General features: G+C 35.3%; 1 pseudogene; it reads right to left on the bottom strand.

Moving 5' to 3' along the window:
• Positions 1–350: 350 nt before the first annotated feature.
• Positions 351–23,350, bottom strand: part of LOC127538548 (RWD domain-containing protein 4-like) — a 79,583-nt pseudogene continuing 56,583 nt past the window's right edge.

Below are 23,350 nucleotides of genomic sequence, written 5' to 3'. Positions count from 1 at the left end.
ATACTCTAGAACAAGCCTAAATATTAGCACTGCATATATTTACATATATTTACTCTTCATGGTATTTGATCATTTATAAAGCTTAACAGATTCCTGAAAGGACACTAGACATTGCTTATGAAATGTTTTACTTTCCTTTAAAGCAAATTTGTAAGAATAATGAAATACCAACAAACGTCTGCTTGAACTTGTGATCTAATTACTTAGGAAACACGCAAAAAAAAAAAAACAAAAAAAACTTGTATTTTGCAAAACATCACTTTAGTAGAAAAAAGGAGTACTGAAATAAACATGTTAACTTGATTTTGCTATATTAAAACTTAGTGTTTTCTAGTATCAAGTTTCTTTCATTATTTATCATTCTGAGAGTCAGTTTTGCTTAAATGCTTAATCACATTGACCTACGTTCAGCCTTATTGAGTTCACTTTTGTGAGCCATCTTGTCTGCCAGCTTCCATTTCTGGGTTTTGGAAAAGTTGCTTTTATATATTTATTTATTTATTTATTTATTTATTTTTCTTACCTGATGGAGTCATCTTAGAAGTTTCAACTGAAACAATATTGTTTATTGATGTGCTAGGATTAACAGGGTGATGATTCTCCTTGAATTGTTCTTTATTCTCCTTCACATTTTCAAACAATGTATATGAAAGAGCAGTTGCAAAATTAATTTCAACTTCTTCCTATAATTTAGCCAGAATATTTTACTTTACCACTGATGATATGATATTGTTGAAAAAAATTACAAATATGATTGCAATTGTTTGTGGGTGTGTTTTGGTTCAAGAAACTTCTATCAAGAAGGTGTTGGGATCGTCTTTTTGCACCTTTTCCATATCACATGAAACTGGACTTAGTTCTTGAAATTTTTCATCACCTTTAAAAATAGAGCAAGGATTCCAGCCCTAGCTCCAGGGACAAGGAGGCAAAGTGTAGTCTGTAATAGCATATTGATTGGGCAAGCTGATCACAGTCTTCAAGTGCTTTGAGAGTTACCAAAGGGAAGAAGAACGAAACTTATTTTGCTTGAATTCAGAGTTCGGAATTAGGAGTAAGGAGGGAAAGTTGTAAAGAGTTGTAAACTGAGGCAATGTAAAGAAAAAACTTTCTACCAGTTAGATATATTAAAAAGATGGAATGTGTTGTTCCTGGAAGTAGTGGGTTCCCCCTCTTTAGGGAAAGACAAGATGATCCCTTGATGGGTCATATATAGATTGGACAGGAGGGCCTCTGAAGTTCTTTTCAGCTGAGAATCTGTGATTCTATACATATGATAATTAGAAAACTGCTGAATAAATTATGGTATATTGATGTAATATAACGGTATAATAATGATGGTACCATAACAATGATAAATATAAAAAATACAGGGAAATATGGAAAAAACTTCAATTGTACATATATGAAATGCATCAAACACATTTCTAAGCCCTGGGGTTACAAAGACCAAATAAAATGGTTTCTGTCTTCAGAGTTATTATATATTACTGGTGGAAAACATGTTCAGCACATTCAGGTAAATGTATACAGAATATATAAATATTTTTAGAGTAAAATAATTTTACCATTTATTAAAGATGAAAGAAAATTTGCATACTAATGAGATGGATGTGCTTGTTTATTTTTACATAAAAATTAAATTTTGGTGGCATATTTGATACTTCAGGACATAAGGCATTCAAAAACTTTTTATGCTGCCAAATTTTTCACAACTCCCACATTCAGTTCTTCAGGTCCATATATAAATAATTTTTATAAGTAATTTTCAGAGTGGATAGAATCACTAATAACTAGGTGAGGGGGAAAGAGAATCTCATGAAAAGCTTTTTGTAGGAGATGGTCTTTGAGTTGAGCCTTGAAGAAAAGTAGATTCTCAAAAGTAGATTCTGGAAAGAAGTCCAGGTATGGGGGAATGATCTATGTAAATAAATCCATGTGGGAAATAGAATGTCCTTATATTTGGCACAAGAATCAGTTCAGTTAGGTTGCAATGAAGAATGTATGAGGAGAAATTGTGTAAAGTCAGTGTATAAAGTTAGTAGGAAGTAGAACATGAAGAGGTTTAAATGACAAACAGAAAATTCTGTATTTCAACCTAGAGGCAATAGAGAGCCACAGAAATTTAGAAGACTCCTAATGTCCCTTCCAATTTTAAGGCTATGATTTGAAGAACCATGATTTCAGTGAATTATAAAAATGTGAGCTATTTTCCATCCATCTATAACTTCGTTCCATATAGAAAGGTATAAACTGTAGTCTGAACTTCCCCCTCTATTTACCATGTATATTGAGAAGACATGGAAAACCCTTTGTTTTTATAGTTACCATCAAAAGAATTGAGACTCCCCTTTTTCATGGCTAGAACTAAGTCATTGGCTATGTGCTCTCAAGCCACAAAGATGGTTCACCTGGCTTTAAATTTCTCTTTGCTGTGAGCACAGCCACTTTATCTACTGATAGGGACCAGTGTAGGATGACTAGACATGGAGTCAAGAATGGAATGATTTTTATGAAGAACTTCCCTTGGCTGGGAAGAGAGCCTGGTGCCCTGTTGGCAATAGCTACATCTTTCCAGTAACAAGAATTGCCCTGCTTTTTTGATCTTAGAAACATATCCTGTCTGTTCTGACAGGATGTAGGATATCTCCCATCTACTAAAATTTGTTTTAGTTGCTTAATAGAGACAGTGATATAGTGTAAAGTTTCTTAAATTGTGGGTAGTGACCCCATGTCACATAACTGAATGTAGGGGTCATGAAAAACTAGGCAACATTAAAAGCTTTCTGAAGGCTCTAGGCCCTGTAATCTCAAATATTTCACCAAAATTTAATTCTTTATATAAAAATACATAAGCACATCTATCTTATTAGTATGCAAATTTTCTTTCATTTTTAATAAATGGTAAAATTAGATGTATACCAAAGAACTGTTTAAAATAAATATCTCATTAGTATGCAAATTTACTTTCATCTTTAATAAATGGTAAAATTAGATGTATACCAAAGAATTGTTTAAAATAAATTTCTTTGTGATTTATAACCAGTAAATGTATGATTTTTATACCTATTTTATGTGCCCATATAAACTCATTTTAAAAAGTCATAGTGGAAAAAAGTTTAAGAAGCCCTGCTGTAGTGGGCATTAGTAAGCCCAAGAAGACTTGAATTCATATCCTGCCTCTGATATTTACTAGGAAAAGGCTCTTATACTTGATGTACCTCAGTCAACTCATTAGAATTTATCTACTGATTGCTCCCATGTTGGGAATTCTATATTTAGAGTAAATCTCAGCTCTGTCTTGCACTTTAATATTTTTTTTTTCCTCAATTACATGCAAAAATAATTTTTAATATTCATTTTTTATAAAGATCTGCTCTTGATATGGACAAAAACATTACACTTCCCACATGGGGAAAAGCATGAATCTTATCACAATAGCTTATACTGTATGGTTTGTAAAGCACTTCCCCAATAGCTTTGTGAATTGTGTAAAACCCTTCTCACAGTTTTGTGTCTTTGCTCTAGAATGAACTCTTTCCTCACCTGCACCCTATTTCCTTCAAGACTCAGCTCAAGAACCATTCCTTGTCCTTATCTCTACCTTATCTATCTCCTCTAACTTAGCTTCCAAAACTATGTTGTGTTTTTTGGTACCTATTTTCTGTATAAACTTAACATGGTACCCATTGTCTCCTCTGGTAAGTTCCTTGAGGATAGGAACTATTTCATTTTTGTCCCTGTATTTCCAGTCCCTCTGTACTGTGGATTGAGAACTGGAAGGGACCCTCAAGATAATCTATTAAAACATAAAACCTTGCCAACCAGATCAGAAGCACCAGAAGGGTATTTCCTGACTACAACCACAACAAGCATGATGCCTTGAATAGAATAAACAATAATTAAAGAATAAATAAATGCTTGTTGAATTCATTTGCACAAGAGACAGAGGTTGCAGAGTGGAAACATCTGAGTTAGAATCTGACTTAGCCATTTCCCAAAGGTGACTTTGAGGACTCTTGGAGCCTTCATTTGTGAAAAAAAGGTGGGTTAGATTCTTACCAGTTCTTTATCTTTGATTCTATGAATTGGCCAGGAAGGCTGCCATGGCAGAAAAAGTATTTGGAGGAAAAAAATAATTCTGCATCAGTGAGAAGGATGGACTATAGTGACACAAAACTGGGGATATTATTTGGAAACTTTTGTAGTAATCTGCATAAATAATGACCAGAATTGTGATAGTGGGAAAGCAAATGAAGACAGAATCAATGGGGGACTAATTGAGAAGGTTCAAACTGGAAAATGGCATCAAAGATAAATGGTGGTATGGTGGAAAGTACAAAGGCTTGAGTTCTAGTTTCCCCTAAGATCACTTAGTCTTTCTTGGTGTCAGTTTTCCCTCTAGGAGATCACTTCCGGCAATAATATTCTATGACTCTAGTCCAAGAGACTCTGGAGAATGGGGCCACCATGGACAGACATGGCATCTGACTTTTGGAAAAGAAAAATAATATCATAATACAGGTTAAATCAGTTTCTTCTTTTTCTTTCTTCAGTGCTAATAAAGATATTTTCTGTGAGCAACTTCTTCCCTTAAAGATATGGAATAGGGAATGGATGGACTTGTGATTATATTGATATAGGAAATTCACAGATTCCCTTTGCAGACTAAGAACTTCCCTGAAATTTAGTTTTAGAGAACCTATTACAACAGGGATTAGCCTACTATATCCTCAGAGTCAAATCCTTTCAACTGCCTGGTTTTTTGATCCTCAGGCCAACAATAGATTAAAACATTTTTAATATCAAATTTTATTTTAAAATGTAAAAATAATTTTTAGCTCCAGTGGTCCCAAAACAGGTATTGATCTATAGATCTTTACTAACTGGCCAATCTCTGATATGCTTTGATATACCAATGGGTGGTGGTGGTGGTGGGATTTGAACCTATGGCTTCTTGGTTCTAAGACTTAAAGACTAGAGATGTAATTAGGAATTCTACAATCCAGGCTGATGTTGGAGTGAAGGTGGGGTGGAGGTGAAGTAGCAAAAAACTTGCTCTCAGTTGAGCAGAGGGAGTAGGAAGCCATAAGCAACCCCTTTGTAAAGTCACTGCTAAGCAGTGAGCCATACAGAATAAAACGGTAGAGAAGAAAGGTGAAGTGAAAATCATTTTAGACTTCTGTCTAAAAACTTTGAATATTAATGAATTATTGTTGTCTGTCAGGTGCTAAACAATGTTAGTGCTAGGCCGCTAGGTGGCAAAGTGGAAAGAGCTTGAACCTGCAAGACCCAACTTCAAATCCAGCCTCAGACACTTAATAGCTGTGTAAGGTTCCAGGCAAGTCACTTAACACTATTTGCCTCAATTTCCTTATCTGTCAAATAAGGGAAATAATAGCATTTACTTTCCAGGTTGTTATGAGCTTTAAAGAAGATAATATTTCTAAAAGGCATAGCATGCAAAGGCTCTAAATCATTATAGATTATTTACATACTAAAAGAACTTTGAGATACCACTTCATGTTTAACAAAAATGACAAATGCTGGATGACACAAAGGAATTGTTGGTGGAGTAGTGAACTGATCCAACTATGCTGGAGAATCCTTTGGGATTAATTCCTGAAGGGCTGTAACACTCTTGATTCAGCAATACTACTAGAAGGTCAGTATCCCAAAGGACCTATATGTTCAAAAACTACTAGTTGTGGCAGAAGATTGTGATAGAGTACTATTGTGCTGTGGGAATGACTAGAAGGATGGTTTTAGAAACAACATGGCAAGACCTCTATGAACTGATGCAAAGTGAAAAAACAAAACAAAACTGGGAGATCATTGTCCATAGTAGCAACAATGTTGTAATGATGATAACCTATGGGAGACTAGGCTATTCTCATCAAAACAATAATCCAAAGGACTCATGATGAGAAAAAAAAATACTATCCACCTCCAGGGAGAGAAAACTGATAAACTCTGAGTGCAAATTGAAGCATGATTTTCTCAATTATTTTCTTTTTCTTTTTTTAAAAATATGTCTGTATGAAAATATACATGATTTCACATGTATAATTAATGTTTATTTCTTGCTTTCTTAGTAGACAGAGGAAAAGTGAGAGGGAGGAAAAGGATTTGGATCTCAAAATTTAAAAAGAATATATATGATATAAATATATAAAAATAAATATATGAATATAACTATAAAAAGAATAAAAATATTAAAAATTTAAAAATAATAAATAATAACTTTTTAAAAGAGGGTATAGCACAGTACCTGGAACATAGTAAATGCTAAATAAATGCCGGCTGTTATTAAAGTTTTGTTGCTTCTATGCCACTGAAGAATTGTGGTTACTATGGTTGCCCTTTAAATCCTATGCTCCTTAAATATGTAATCTAAGAGGAAACCCTAATCACCCTGCCCTTGTCATAGCTTTGGTACAGATCATTATTAAAGTATATTTTACTGAAGCCTTCTCTTATCTAAATAGGTTTCACTAACCCACTAACGTCTTTGTGATTCTTTTATTGACCTTTTCCAAGTGGTCTATGTCTTTTAATTGAATAGCTTAAAAACTTTACTGAAGCATTTTCCCTATGGAAATCATTGGTTAAGTCATTTACTAACTCAAAAATAGGCTCCAAGAAATAATAACAATAATTAGCATTTATATAATGCCAGGCAGTGTGCTAAGCTCTTCACAAATGTTATTTCATTTTATCCTTACAACAACATTGGAAGATACATGCTATTACTATCCCTTGTGGAAACTGAGGCAAACAGACCCATGATTACATAGCTAAAAAGTGTCTAAGGTCACATCTTGAACTCAGTTTTTCCTGATTCCAGCCACAATGCACTATTCCTTATGGCACCTAGCTGCTTTAAACAAAGAAATAACCTTGTAACCCAATTCAAATATTCCATAGAGAACTTTTTGCTGGAGAACTGAAGTCCAATTTCAGGCTTAGCCATGGTTAAAACTTAACACAACCAATTTCAGCTTTGTTGATTCGGAAGCAATTTCTATGTACACACTGCAAGGAACAAATTTCCCAGAAACTCTTATCTTTGTTTTCAGAAGATTAAGTCTCACTTCCAGTTAATCTGTAGTCAAGGTTTTTCTCTTGATTTTGAAAATTAATTTCTGGCATCTTTATTCCAACCTCTGGGAAAGATAATTTGAATTATTTGGCACACTTTAGTTTACTTACAGGTTTTTCTCAATACATTCATGTGACTGTTTAGGTGGGGATTATATAAAAACAAGTCAAAAAGAAGCTTATTTATCTTTTCTGAGAAGCTGTATTAACAGAAAAAAAAAAAAGCCAGGAAGTTATTATGAAGTCTAATCAATTGTATCTACAACTGCATAGTGAAGAAGGGAAAAAAAAACCACAGGTATATGTTTTCATGCTGAGAAAAAAATTAGAAAACACCCATGTAGGTTTCCCTTTTTTCCAAAATAAAATTTGTTTTAAAATGAAAACTGTCAGAAGCATAGAAAATTTCATTCAACATATATTTATTAAGTATCTGTTATAAGCTGGACTCTGCTAGGCGATGGGGACATGAGAGACAAAAAAAATAAAGCAAGGGATTCAGTGAGGACTTCTTGTGTCCTGGCTGCCACTATCATCTTCTACTTCATTGGTAATGCATATAGACTATTCCGCCATATTTCTTAGTTTCTTAATTTCAAGCTTCATCTTATCCATACCTCCATTCTCCAACAACATGGTCACAAAAACTGTGTGTAGGCAGCATTTTGTTTTCAGTTAGTTATAGCTTGTTAGCTTTTAAAAGATATCATTTGCAATCTTTTGGCAACCCAGGATGCCCTCCATGCAGATAATACGCTGAGTCAAATGCACTTTTCATCACAGTTGTGAACATACTTTTAAAATTATATTTGCTATTTGCCCTGAACACAAGTAGGTGGCAATGTGCCTATGAGGCTGTTGGTTATCCCTCTGGACCCTCTGAGTCAGCACTAGATACTGGACAGCCTCCAAGATACTGGAAGCATTGTTCTTGAAGAATTATATAGGCAAAAAGCCCCTAGTAAAGCAGGACAGAGAATAGATTGCCCCCTTCCTCCCCATTTCCTCCCCCAAAACATTTAAAACATGGTCACGTTCTTGCAAAAAGAAATCGGAAGCATTTAAGAATAATGAGATTACATTTGATCTAAATGTCTACCAACAATTCTCTATAAAAATTTCTTCATGGAAAAGTTTTTGCTTCAAATGAAATGAAGAATCCTTATATCTTTGCTTATTGAACTTATTCAATGACAAGTTCAGATGTTGTGAATAGAGGAGCCAGCCTGAAAGTAGATAGCCAATAAATCAATAAATTGATTGAGTACCTACTATGTGGTATTCTGGGGATACTGAGGCAAAGGTGAAGCAATCCCTGCTCTCCTGGAGTTCAGAGATTATATTCTCTGCGAGGGAGTAGAATATAAAAATATAAAAAGAGAACATAAAATAGAAATAAACTAAATAAAGGTGATTTGTAGGGAAGGACACTAGCAACTGGGAAAATCAGAAAAAGCTAAAGATTTCAATTTGACTGAATTTTACAAAATATTGTGAATGACTAACTTCCTTTATAATTGTATGTGTGTGCATGCATGTGTGTGTGCAATGCTTTTTAAAAACTTTTTTTTTGAAAAGGGCTTTAAAACTAGAGTGACAATGGAGTCCATGAGGCCAAAAGGAAAAAAAAAAGTATCTGTATAGATATAAAAACTAAAACTTGGCGGGGGAGGGGGGGGGAATGGATTTCAAAAGAAGGAGCTGAACAGAGTCCATTCTAATCATGGAAGGTGACCAATGGAAAGATAAAGAGAGGGGAAATGAAATTTCCTTTGTGAGCAACAGTGAGTTCAATTTGAGAGTGCTTAAAAGAGAGCAATAACATAATAAGGTGAGAAATTTCTTATAGAATCATGGATTTTGAGGGATTAAAGTAGTTATCTAGTCCAACCTTTACTGGAAAGGAATGTTCACTCTGATGGACTTGACAGTGGTTATTCAGCCTCTACTGGAAGACCTCTAAAGTCAGGTAATATCTCCAGGTACCCCATCCCACTTTGGGGCCCCTCTAATTGTTCAAAGATTTTCCTGACATAAAGTCTAAATTTATCTCCTTACAACTCTTGGCTCTGCCAAATGGAACAATTCTATTTTTCTTCCAAATATAGTAGATGGAGGTCAGATTGTAAAGAGCTTTAAAAACTACACACATGTATTTATGTTTGAACACGCAGGTTATAGGGAGCTACTAGACATATAGAGTAGGAGAATGCTATCATCACACTTCTGTCTTTAGGAAAATCACTTTGGTATTTCTTTGAGAAGAAAGGATCGGTAAGAACAACAACAATTTGGACTGAGGAAAGATCTGAGGCAGACAGACCTATAAAGAAGCTATTGCAACAGTCCAATGGCTGGGCCCAAAACTACAGAGTGATCATGTAGAGGAAGAGAAGAGGATAGAGATGAAAGATGTTGTGGAGGTAATGACAAATGTCTGCTGAAGGATGATGGGAAATCCCCTAAGCTGCCAGTGAATCAAGATCTAAGACTAAAAGTTACCACTGGGAGTTCCCTGGGTAGATAAAAAAACAAAACAAGTGATTTCATTTATTTAAACAAAACAAAGTCCAAATTTACATATGTAAATTTGCATTTGTGAGAAGACTTTTTTTTTTTAAACATAAGACACAGGAGGCAATTGAAATAATGGAATTTCCTGGGGTACTGATTTTTAAAGCAAAAACAAGCCATTGACTTTCTACATAAAGGATGAAAGTTCTGATTTAGGTTAGCCCTAAGATAAAGGCAGGGTACAAAGTTCAGGGGGATGGATCTATAGCCAACTAATCTGACTTCAAATCCATTCTAGATAATTACTACCTCTGCAATCCTATCAAGTCACTAATCTGTCTGTCCCTCAGTTTCCTTATCTGTAAAATGCAGGGCTTAGGCTCAGTGGCTTCTACTGAGTCTTTTCTAGCTCTAAATCTTTGAGCTTGCGACAAATGGTTTTTAAAGTCCCTTTGGGTTGCTTAGTGAGAAAATGACTTCCCAAGTAAAAACTATTAGTATTTATATGATGCCTTAAGGTTTGCTTAAGGTGCATTTTAGACATTATTTCTCATTTTTCTTTATAACTGGAGCTTTGTCTAGAAGAGGAATTTATGAAGGAAGAAGAGAGACAGAAAGGGAACTATATCCCAGGGCAAATTGTGCATTTTTTCACTTGCTAGAATGTAAGTGCCTTGAGGGAAAAGACTGTCTTTACTCTTTTTTAAATTTGTATTTGTGCTTCCTGTATTGAGCAGAATGTCTGATTTATATAGTAAGTTCTTAATAAATGCTTATTGACTTAATAATGCTTGTTGTTGACAGGGCAGGGTATTTTAAAAACCCTTGACATCTATTATACTTTTCTGAGGAAGAGGGGGAAAGAAAGGGTAAGTTCTAGTTGTAAAGACTGGAGCTGGAGCAGGTAATAAGAAGGGGGTACAGCCAGTTTCAAGGCCTAATGAAATAAGCAAGATCTAAGAAACCTGGAAATAAATATGGTGAATCAGATCACTAGAATTTCACTCTGTTGTTGTAATAGATTAATTCACCATGTGGTAGTTGGGAAGAAGAGTGGGGATAACTCAGTAGTAATCATCACCACTACCACCTAGGGAAAACGATTCTAAGCACACTCTCTGTTTACCAGTGGTGGATTTATATGATCATTTTCATATATGGAAGAAAGCAAACTATTTTGGAAATGAGTATCTGAAGGAGCCACTGACTTCTACAGTGGCGATCTTGTAGAGACAGGGATATGGTAGATTCCTTATACTACAATCCCAATTTTACTTGAAAAGTTGTTCCTGAGATATCTCAGAATCAGGGCTAGGATAGGATAGAAAACAGATGTAGTAGATACAGAATTGCATTTGGAATCAGGAATACTTGGGATTGGCTGATATCAATGATGTTTCCTCATTTGTAAAATGATAATAGTACTGTCTATGGGATCCATCTAATAGGATTGTTGTGAGCCAGAGGAGATAATATACATAAAATTCTTTGTGAATTTTAAATTGTTATGTAAATTTCAGCAGTGGTGATGATGATGAGGATGATGAAGAGGAGGAGGAGGAGGAGGAGGAAGAAGAAGAGAAGGAGTTGGAAGATACTGCAGATGCATTTGGACATCCTAGGCAAGGTTTGAAAATGATGCTCTCTGCTTGCTGAGATTGTTTAGTCATTTTCAATCATGTCCCACTTTTTATGATTCCATTTGTGATTTTCTTGGCAAAGATACTGCTTTGCCATTTCCTTCTCTGGCTCATTTTACAGATGAAGAAACTGAGGCAAACAGAGTTAAGTGGTGTGTCCAGAATCACAGTTAGTCAAAGTTTAAGACTGGATCTGAATTCAGGAAGACGAGTTGTCCTGACTCCAGGTAGAGCACTCTACACATTGTGACACTCACTGTCCAATAGAAATGTTGAGCCCTTACTGAAACATGTGATTTTTTTTTTCAAAACAAATATCTATGCCTTAAGTAAAAAAAAAGTCTTCTGAAATTTAAAAATGTGCATTCATAGAAATGAAAATTAAAACATACCTCTCAATTTCTTCTATTCCTATTCCAGTTAGGAGGCATTAGTTAATAGGTTTTTAGGTCTCAAATCTGGAAGGCCTTATTAAAATCCTCTCAGATATTTTCTAGCTGTGTGGTCTTAGTAAAACATGTAATCACTGTCTACCAGAGGTCCTCAGTTATAAAATGGGACTAATTCTCAGGGATATTGTGAGGATCTAGTGAAATATTTGTAAAATCATTTGGCACAATGCCTGTCACATAGTAGGTACTTAATAAATGCTTGTTCCCTTCCTGCTTCCTTATCTTCCTCTGTCTCCATGTGGCTGTCTTCTAGTCTCACACTAGTCTTCACTCTGTTTAATTTCACATATAAATGCAGCCCTACGCTTGTTCTGTAATAAGTCCACTTAATTTTTCCTTAACATTTAGACTCCAGGAATCAGCTTGAGCTACTGAGTTCATAAATATAGAATTTGCTTAAAATTGATATTATGTTTTAAAATTTTTATTGTTCTCATTTTTTATTACCTTTGTTTTCAGATATATTCATCCTTTAACCAATTAGGTATTCCTTGTTAAAAGGAAAGAAAGAAGGAAAGGAAGGAAAGAAGGAAGGAAGGAAGGAAGGAAGGAAGGAAGGAAGGAAGGAAGGAAGAAAGGAAGGTAGGAAGGAAAGAAGGAAGGAAGGAAAGAAAAGAAAGAAAAAAGAGAGAGAGAAAGAGAGGGAGGGAGGAAGGAAGGGAGGATGGAGGAAAGATGGAAGGAGGAAGGAGAGAAAGAAAGAGGGAAGAAAAGAGGAAGAGGAAGCAGTTCAGAATAACTAACACATTAGTCAGATCTGATAGATCCATTCTGCAGGCCTGGGTTGGATCTCCAGCAGCCACTGTCAGGTGGCTCCCATGTCTTCCAATAGATCATAGCTCCCTACCATTCAAAGAAGAGCAAAGGTTGAACCCTGTACACACACACACACACACACACACACACTCTTCCGGCTGAGGAAACCAACTCTACAATGAAACCAACTCTTCTCTGCAACTTAGCTGCCTAGAAAATGGAGACACTACGTGACAAGCAGTATGTTGCCTTGGCAGGACTTAAACCTAGCTCCTCCTATCTTTAAGCCCAATTTTCCCTCCATTACACCACATGGCTTCCCAAAAAAGCAATGATAGGAAACTGGGGTTGGGGAGCACTTCTCTTTTCTTCCTTTTTTGCAAGCTTAGAAACAACATTCAGGTTTTGTTGTTGTTGCTGTTCTTTCCAATTATATTGTTTTTGTCTTCATGTGTATTGTTTCTCTGGTTTTGTTCATCTCACTCTGCATCATTTCCCACACAATAACATCTTTTAAAAGGAAACTAGGAGAAATTAATGCCTCTGGCCCTCATTACTATTTGAAGATAAGCTAAGAGGGGATGGGGAAGACCTGAGAGTACCCACAAAATGTAATTAAGATCATAGTGGATAATCTTAGGAAGGATCCTAGAAAAGTTATTTTTCTTCCTAACTTGGATGCCATGAATCCCTTTCTCACTGATGGAACAAAGGAGCATCTTATAATGGTCTATGTTTGTATGAGATTTCAGAATCAGAGTACTGTAAAGGGCTGAAACACTGAATAGGTGCACTTGAATCAGACAACCAATCACTTAAGGCTAATTACCTATTGGACAATAACTCTATTAGCATGTTTAAAGTTTCTCTTCTCATAGTTAATGCTAGCTCAGTTCTTGGGGTTAAGAGAATTGTAGGGAAGGATTAGAGGATGGAGTGAGAGGTGAGAGAACTTCACTTGGCCTCAGGAGGAGAAGGAGAAAAGTGGGGAGATTCGTGGAGATTCTGAACTCTAGAATCAAGGAAGGATCCTTGGCAAAACTCCTGGCAGTTTTGTCGATCTCTTTCACTTCTCCCCCTAAAGACCAAGGACTTTTGCTTATCCTGACTCTGGCTGATTCTGAGGCCTCTAGGGAGCTAACGAACTTCACAGCGTACCTCACAGTTGGAAGGGATCCAAGATCACTTACCTGGACCTGAACAAGACAATCACAAATTTCTGATTTTATTGTACTTGCTTATTTTTGTTTACCTATACTTGACTAAAACATAATGGGTAACTACATTTACATTTAAAAATTAAAATCAAGTTTATCTACCTCTTTAAGATTTAAAAAGTAATGCAAATATTATTATGTCCATTTTATAGATGAGAAAATAGAGCCACAGAAAAAACAAAGTAGCTCTCCTAGAAGCTTATATATGATCAGTTGTTAAAGGTAAGATTCAAATCCAAGTCTCTCCATAAATCCAGACTTCCCATGCTCCTCATTATACCATTTATCTCTCCCCTCCTAGCTTTATTTCCTTAGAAAAATGTTTTTTTTTAAAACAACCTCATCAATAAATACTTATTACAATATTTATATTAATAAATGAATTAAATAATTTGCATTAATTAATATTTAGTAGAACACTTACTATATATAATTCAATTAAATAAGGTAATATAAGAAGTAGAAAGGCATAATTGAAATTATCTGGCCTTAGAATCACACTCTAGAATCAGATTCTAATTTTAGTGGTAATGCTTCCTAAGCTGTGTGACTGTGGGTAAGTTATATAATCTATGAGGGAATAGGACCAGATAATTTTTAAGGTCTCTTCTAGCTCTAAAATTGTGATGCTCTAATCAATCAACAAACATTTCATTAGCCTTTATTTTGTTCCAATCACTCTGGTAGGTGCTTATCCAATGTCCTGGGCCTTATGCTAGATACTAAGTATATAAAGACAGAAATGAAACAATGCAAAAAAAAATAATAATACCAGAATTAAATAGATGGTAAATAGAATTATTTATTATATTTAAGGTATTACACATATATTATATATATTAAACAAGCCAGTATTAAATATATCCGAGTGGTACAATCACTAAAATAAAGGCAATAGGTACTTTAGATAGTTGAAAAATTCTCTTTGGACTGCAAAGGTTTTGTGGAGAAGAAGAGATGCACTCTAAGGAGAAGAGTCTAGCCCTGAAAATCAATAGATCTAATTGATTGTATGACATTGAAACAGTCATTTCTTTTTTCTGAGTTTTAGTTTCCCAATCCGTAAAATGAAGAAATTCTAGGGTTCTTAACTTTTTTGTATATATCATGGCTCCATTGGCAGTCTGGTAAAGTTTCTGACCCCTTTTCAGAGTGATGTATTTAAATTCATGCCATGACATTTACATACAAAGGAAATTAATTCTATTGAAAGAGTTTTAAAAATATTTTTAAAAACCCAAGTTGATGGAGCCCAAGTTAAGAACATCCTGAGTGAAATGATCACTAAAATCTCTTTTAGTCCCAACATTTTATGAGTGTATTCAGCAAATATGGAGCTGGATTATGAAGAGATGGGGTGGATTCCAAAATTGGCTATGCCTGGGAAATGACATGAGCAGAAAGAACAAAGAATGCAGGAGATTCTTCAGGGGCACATCTACACTGACTACAATGGCTTTTTTTTTTTTTTTTTTTAATCTTCTGGGTTAAAGTTCTTAGGATTTCTCTTCCCTAAAAGTTTTTAGACTTCATCGCTACTTTATACTAGCAATACAATAGGCAAGAAGTTTTTTTAAAGTATGTTTTCAAATTTAAGAGGCTATGGAAGGCTGGTTAGGAAAAAAAAAAAAAACTGGGAGCTAGAAAGAAAGGCAACCAAAATGTCTCTTAAGTCTGGAAGTATACCCTGTAACACTAAAGGAATTCGATTAACCTCTAGCCATTGACTTACAGCTGTAATATTTAAAGTGCTTAGGGATCTGCGTGCTCTAGATCTGTGCATTTGTTAAAGCCTCCAGCTTTCTTTTCTCCATCTAGTACAAAATCATCCTCACTCCTCTTTGTCACTCTATAAATAAGACTGGAGCCCCCTTCCTGGGTTTCAGTCTTGTATGTGGCTTCATTGCTCAGAATGAGAGCAAGACTGAGACTTGACACGGGAAGGAAGGTGGAAGCCCATTGTTCTGACTTCTGTAAGGGCAAGTTTGAATATGCTTTTGTATCTTGAAGTCTAGACCAGACTAATACTGAAGTATTGCACGCATTATTTCCAAAAAAAAAAATTGGGTATTTCTATGCATCACAATTTTTAGTAGTTAGAACAAGCAAAAAAGTTGGAATCATATTTTATTAAGCAATGGTACTAAACTTTAAGCAAACTTTGCCCTCTGCCATGGGCAGGGTGTGTATCCCATGAGGATCCCCAGAGCCAGAAACTTCCTTCCATTTGATGAGGAAAAACATCATTGAATCATAATCAGGTCATGATAGGGAACAGAGTGGTGGAGACTTTATTTGTGCAGTGGACATAAGCCCAGGGGAGAATTTCTTTCAAAACCCTCCAGGGTCATGGCAAGGTCTCAGAGCATCAGGAATACAAGCTGATGATTTTGAGTATCTGGGTCTTAGCAGCGAGGAGCAGACTGTATGTTAGCAAAGGAAGCAATCTTTTCAACTTCCTAGTAACCTTTCTTCTTGCATTCTCTCCTTTTCTCCCTGTGTAAAAGCTCTGTTTTAGCAGCAATAGGGATGGCATAGTACATGGGGGAGAGGGATGGAGTTGCATGAGAAGAAATAGGTTAAGAATAGGGCTCTGGTACTTGCTACCTGTTTATCTTAGATAAGCCATTTAGCCCATCTTATCTTTGGTTCCTTCATCTATAATATGGTGGGGTTATATTAAGGGACATCTAAGATCTCTTCTAGGTAGATAGATGGTACAGTGGTTAGTGCTGGACTTGAGTAAGGAAGACTCATCTACCTGAATCCAAATCTTACTAGCTTCTGTGACCCTGAGCAAATCCCTTCACCCAGTTTGTCTCGGTTTCCTCAACTGTTAAATAAACTGAAGAAGGAACTGGCAAATCACTTTAATATCTTTGCTAAGAAAACTCCAAATGAGGTCAAAGAACTTTTGAAATCGAATTGAATTGAAATTGAACAATTCTAAGTTCTAAACAACAGTTCTAAAATTCTGTGAACTTTGTTTTTAGGGAAAGAGGCAGATACATAGAATGGACCAAATATCAAATACAATTCAAGAAACACTAGTCATGCACTATGCTTGAGGAGGAGGTGATTTGACACTGGTAGGCATGGACTGAGTTAAGAGTTCTTGAGAATTCTAATTTGGTTCGCCAGAGGAGTTGACCAGTGAGTGTTAATGGAGTGCTTTAAAGTCCAGGTTTGAGTCCTAATATAACCTTGATTACCCTGTTGTTGTTCAGTTGTTTCAGTCATGTCCAACTCTCTGTGACCTCATTTGAGACTTTCTTGGCAGAGATACTCAAGTGGTTTGCCATTTCCTTCTTCAGCTCATTTTGCAGATGAGGAAACTGGAACAAACAGGATTACTTGCCTCAGGTCACACAACTACTAAATGTCTGAAGCCAGTTTTGAACTCAGGAAGTTGAGTACTTCTTGACTTCCAGCCTAGAATTCTATACACTGTGCCACTTAGCCAAATGGCTTGGCCACTCTTGATCCTAGTTTTCTCATCTTACCATTGATAGAACTAGAATCATTTCTGGTGTGGCATCCAGCTTGAAAATTCTATCATTTGCTATGACAACTGTCACAAGCCTTAGAGCTGAAAGAGACTGGAGATTATTTAGTTCAAACACTCCATTTTTTTTTAATTTTAGCTTTTTATTTACAAGATATATGCATGGGTAATTTTTCAGCATTGACTCTTGAAAAACCTTCTGTTGCAACTTTTCCGCTCCTTCCCCCCATCCCCTCCCCTAGATGTCAGGTAGTTCAATACATGTTAAATATGTTAAATATATGTTAAATGCAATATATGTATACATATTTATACAGTTATCTTAGTGTATTAGAAAAATAGGATTTAGAAATAAGGTAAAAATAACCTGAGAAGGAAAACAAAAACGCAAGTTGACAAAAACAGAAGTGGAAATGCTATGTTGTGGTCTACACTCATTTCCCAGAGTTCTTTTGCTGGGTGTAACTGGTTCTCTTCACTACTGAACAATTGGAACTGATTTGGTTCATCTCATTTTTGAAGAGAGCCCCGTCCATTAGATTGATCATCATATTGTACTGTTGTTGAAGTGTATAATAATCTCCTGGTTCTGCTCATTTCGCTCAGCCTCAGTTCATGTAAGTCTCTCCAACTCTCTCTGTATCCATCCTGCTGGTTGTTTCTTATAGAACAATAATATTCCATAACATTCATATACCATAATTTATCCAGACATTCTTCAATTAATGGGTATCCATTCAATTTCCAGTTTCTAGCCACTACAAAAAGGGCTACCACAAACATTTTTGCACATATGAAATCCTCCATTTTTTTTTTTAAGGAAAAAGAATGGAAGTCTACTTACTCATAGTGATCAGTACCATTTTTTCCTATAAAGATAGTTTTTTTACTCAAATTTTTTTCCTAATTATATGTAAAATAATTTTAAACATTCTTTTAAAAATGTTTTTGAGTTCCAAATTTCTCTCTATTCCCATTATCCTCATTAAAAAGGCAAGGAATTTAATGTAGATTATACATATGCACTTATACAAAGCATACTCCATATTAGTCACATTGCAAAAGAAAACACAAACAAAAAACCAATAAGAAAAATAGTTTTTTTTTTAAAATCTGCATTCAAAAATTTAAAAAGTAAAATAAAATAAAAATCTCCATTAAGACTCCATTAATTCTTTCTTTGGAAGTGGATAACATTTTTTTTAATTGTAAATACTTTGGAATTGTCTTGGATTATTGTGTTATTGAAAATAGCTAAGTCATTCACAGTTGATCATTAATTGATGTTACTGTGTAAAATATTCTCCTATTCTTTATTTTATTTTGCATCAATTCACATAAGTCTTTCTGAGTTTTTGAGAACATTCTATTCATCATTTCTTATAGCATAATAGTATTTCTTCATAATCATATAACACAGTGTGTTTTTCAGCCATTCCCCAATTGATGGGCATCTTCTCAATTTCCAATTTTTTGTCACCACAAAAATAGCCGTTATAAATATTCTTGTACATACCCGTCTTTTTCCTTTTTTGTTTTTGGTCTCTCTAGGATACAGAGCTAGTGTTGATATTGCTGGACCAAAGGATATGCATGTTTGTTTGATTTTTTTATAGTCCATTAAGCACAATTCCAAATTGCTCTTTGGAATGGTTGGATTAGTTCACAATGTGACCAACAATGCATTTGTGGCTCAGTTTTTCCACATTCCTTCCAACATTTGTCATAATCATTTTATGACATATTAGATCATCTGATAGGTGTAAGATGGTACCTCAGAATAGTTTTAAATTGTATTTTCTAATCAATAGTGATTTAGAACACGGTTTCATATGAATATAGATAGCCTTAATTTCTTCTTCTAAAAACTGTCTCTTCATATCCTTTATTAGTTGGGGAGTGACCTGTAGTCTTATAAATTTGACTCAGTTTTTTATATATTTGAGAAATGACACCTTTATCAGAGAAACTGGCTAAATTTTTTTTTTCACATGTACAATTACTAACAGTGTATTTCCTTCCATTCTATTTGCCCCCATGTGTCTTACTCTCTCATTTACCCTAATCATCTTCAAAAATATTTTACTTATAACCATTGCTTTTCCAATTAAGCCTCCCTTCTATCAGCCCTCCCCCCTTATCTCTTTCTCCTCCTACTTTCATGTAGGGTAAGACAGATATCTATGTGTTTTATTTTCTTTCTACTCCTATCACCACCCCCATCTCTTTCTTATGTGCCCTCTAATCTTAATCTTTTTTAAATAAGTAAATTTAAACCCAAAGCATATCTATTTGTATCAGAGAGGTTATATAATATATAATATATATAATAGAAAGATTAGAAGTTGGATGCAAGGGTTCTTAACCCGGGATTTGTGGATAAATTTCAGTCTATCTTGAAACTGGAAAGGGGAAAAAATACATATTTATTTATGCTAGCTTCTGGATTCTTTCCTAATACTATACATTTTCTGCATTTAATAATGACAATAATAAGCATAATAGCATTTATGTAGTGCTTTAAGGTTTGTGAAGGACTTTAAAAATATCATCTCATTTTATTCTCACAACTCTGGGAGAAAGGTGCTACTTTTATTTCCATTTTATAAGGAAGGAAACTAAAGTTGACAGAGGTGAAATTATTTGCTCAGGGCCAAACTAGTAGTGTCTGAGGCTCCTTTGAACTCATGTCTTTCTTACTCAAAGTCCCCCACTGTATCCACTGTATACCTAAAAACACTCTAAGATGGGATCCACAAGCTTCATCATACAGCCAAAGGCTTCATCTCACACACACACACACACACACACACACACACACACACACACACACACTCCTAAGAACCTATTAGAAGAACCAGGTTTAAATCTTAGTTCTGTTACTTACTCCCTATGACCTTGGACAAAACATTTATTCATCCTGGATGATCATTTTTGTCACCTATAAAATGAGGGAACTGGTATAAGTATTATCTAAAGTCCTTTTTCAGTTTAAGGCAGCAAATCTAGGAATCGTTTGGCTAGCTTCTCCCCAGGTGGGAGAGTGCATAAATGAATGAACAATATGTCCAGTCAAAAGCCCCAATTTGGGGGTCCTTCCTTGCCTCATCATTCATGGCTGCTTCTTGGACTTCTATTACAAATTTTTGTTGTTGGGTGGTTTGGGAAGATGTGTTGTTTTTGCCAAAAGAAAAATGGATTAAAAAATCAGTTATGTGTAATGTAAAAATGATTTTGGTCCTGACCACCAACTTTTCCTAATACTTATTAAAGTTATGTAACTTTATCACCATTAAGATTCCCTTGTCTCTGTTTACATTTCGTGGTTTCCTAGTAACATTTCTGTGGTTTGCAGCTCATTGTTTGACAGCTGTTTAGTGGTGGTTTGGTTACAACTTCACCACAGTGGTCAATAAGTGCATGTGTTCCCCTAGTCTCTACCTTTTTCTATTTGTTATACCAACTTTCAGATAAATGTAAGGGGAAATTTTCACTCTTCTGAGATCAGTAAGCTGAAATCAAACCCCACAATGAGTCATCTGCTACCCTGAGATGGAAACAATGTTGGACATGATACAAAGGATATAGGAATGTGAATAGTAACAGTAATGTGAACCTCGAAGGAGCAGTTATGGCCCCAAAACATCCTCCTTTATGTAAAGAAGGAACTCATTGGGGTTTTCAACTCATTATTCTTAGAAGAATAAAAAATTCCCCACTCAACAAATAAGAGAGGCCTCCCAGATCTTTAACACTGATAAAAAAAATATGAAAAATCCACGCCTTCTTAAGTGTTTAATTTGTTTATATTGTTAAATTTTTTTTAAAATTTGGTTTGAAAACTAGTTTCTTGCAGAATACACTTTGCAGAATGAATATCTTTTGTTATAGATCGCTCATTTTATTCACCTCGCAACTCAACTCTTGACCTACTTTCCAGCCTCTTCCAATTCTTGTCCTAATTCTTCTGTAAATCTTCCACAAAAAAATACCACATTGGATATGCTCCTCATTTTCAGGCAGAAAGCTTCATGAATATCTGAATATTTACACCTAACATAAGCATAGAGATTGATCAGAATACATTCCTAAGAGTTATGATGGGATGAGGTGGGGAGATGTCTTAGCTTTGTCTCTGGTTGGCCCATGTTTCTCATTGTAAAAGTCTAGAATACTGAATAATATCCTATATTGTGCTGATTTGGGGAAAAAATAGAAAAAAAAATATCCTAAAATAAGCTAATCAGAGACATAGATGGTAAGGGTAGGCTATATTCTTGACCTTACACACACACACACACACACACACACACACACACACACACACATCTCTCTATGATGTTGGATAAGACAGTTAACCACAATCAGCTTTGGAGACAATATCTTTAATAACTAATTCAAAGGATTATTGTTAGGATTGAATGAAATGATGTTTATAAAGTACTATTCTACTCCATTCCTTTCTGTTCTATCCCAACCTTAAAGAGCTGTATAAATGTGACATCCTCCTCCTCCTCCTCTTCCTCTTCTTCTCCTTCTCCTTCTCGTCTTCCCTGTAGCAAAAGAAAAAGGCTACTTTAGTTTTCTAGCATTTGAGAAGGAGCCATGAAAAAAAAAAAAAAAAAGGTGTGAATTCAGATGGTCTTGTTTCTATTCTCAGTCCTTTATGAAAAAACAACAACAATGAAAAAGATCATCAGGATAAGAAATTGGATCCTGGAGCCAAATATATTATTTTTTTCAGGTTATCTGGCTCTTTAGAAGTTTGGGGAATGAGTAGTTTTTGGACTCATCTTATCATTCACAGTAGTTCTGCAGTTTTTACAAAGTCAGGTCAACTGTTGACTGTTACATAATCTGCATGAGTCTGGAAGGCTTTTTTTTTTCCTTACCAAAAAATTTAAAACAAAGTTATCCCAAAGTGATGTGACTACATATGTCTTTTTAGGTCTTATGCTCCCACTAACTAGTGTAGCCCTCTTTCCCTTCTCCACTCCACCTCTATCTCCTGTTCCTATACTACTTATCTACTGGAGGCATTTCTATACTTAGCTGAGATATACTGAGTCACTCCATGAGGGGACTCTAAGTTCTGTCTAGGCTTGATTGACTTTACATTTCAAGCCTACCAGTTTTCCTTTAGGATCACTGTAGCTGGGCCATGGGCCATTTACTTCCTGAAGGCACTTTATTAAATCATTGAATCTCAGTGTTGTAAGGGACCTTAGAGGCCCTTCAGTATTTGAACAAGAATACCATTCATAGCATACCCCATAGTCTTATGTTGAAAATCTACAGAGAGAGGAAATCCATTACCTCCCAAAGCAAAACTTTAGGTTAGATGAATATACTCCCAAGGCGCTATTTGTGTGTAGTTCTATGAAGCTCCATTATATTTCCTATCCTTCCATGCTATCTCATTTAGTACTACTCTATTCCATTTTATTCTGCCCCAACCTATCCTATTTCATTCCATTTTATTCTAGCCCATTCTATCTCACTTCATTCTATTCAATTCTATCCCATCCAATCCAATTCCATTCCATTCTAGTCCATCCTATTCCTTTTCCTTTCTCTCATTCCATTCTACTCAATCCCATTCTTTCTCATCCCATCCCATTCAATTCCCCCAAGTTCCATTACATCTCTTCAAGCTTTTATATTTCTTATGTGCCAGGCACCAGGAATACAAAAACAAAAGTCCCTTACTTTCTTCTGAATCTATTTGAGGACTTATTTATTATATGCTCTCAGACATGGTGACTTTTTTTTGAAGCTGGCAATGAGATTTGGCTTCTTTGCCCATGTCAACTACCCCAAATCTTGGCCAGCCAGTAGTCAGAACTTATTGTAGCCAGTGAATTTTCTCTACTCTCAAAAACTTACTGTTCCCTTTGCTTATTCATCAGCATCCAAGCATGGCTGCCAATGAGTTTGAACAAATAGTGTTTACTTGGATGTCAATTTGGATGAGTATAACATCAATATGGAAACAACCATTTTGTCTTTATTTTTTAAGAGGGAAAGTTCCTAGGGATGCATATGTCAAAATGATATGATACTAGGCATATATTCAAGTCTCCTGGAAGTTCAAAACAAGATGCCTCTGCTGTCAGTGGAGGGGGAATGGGGATGGCTGAATAACAAATTGCAATCATGTAGAACTTT

Source organism: Antechinus flavipes, chromosome 5 (assembly GCF_016432865.1).
Source record: "Antechinus flavipes isolate AdamAnt ecotype Samford, QLD, Australia chromosome 5, AdamAnt_v2, whole genome shotgun sequence".
In the NCBI taxonomy this organism is placed as follows: domain Eukaryota; kingdom Metazoa; phylum Chordata; class Mammalia; order Dasyuromorphia; family Dasyuridae; genus Antechinus; species Antechinus flavipes.
This window is presented reverse-complemented; position numbering and strand designations above follow the sequence as displayed.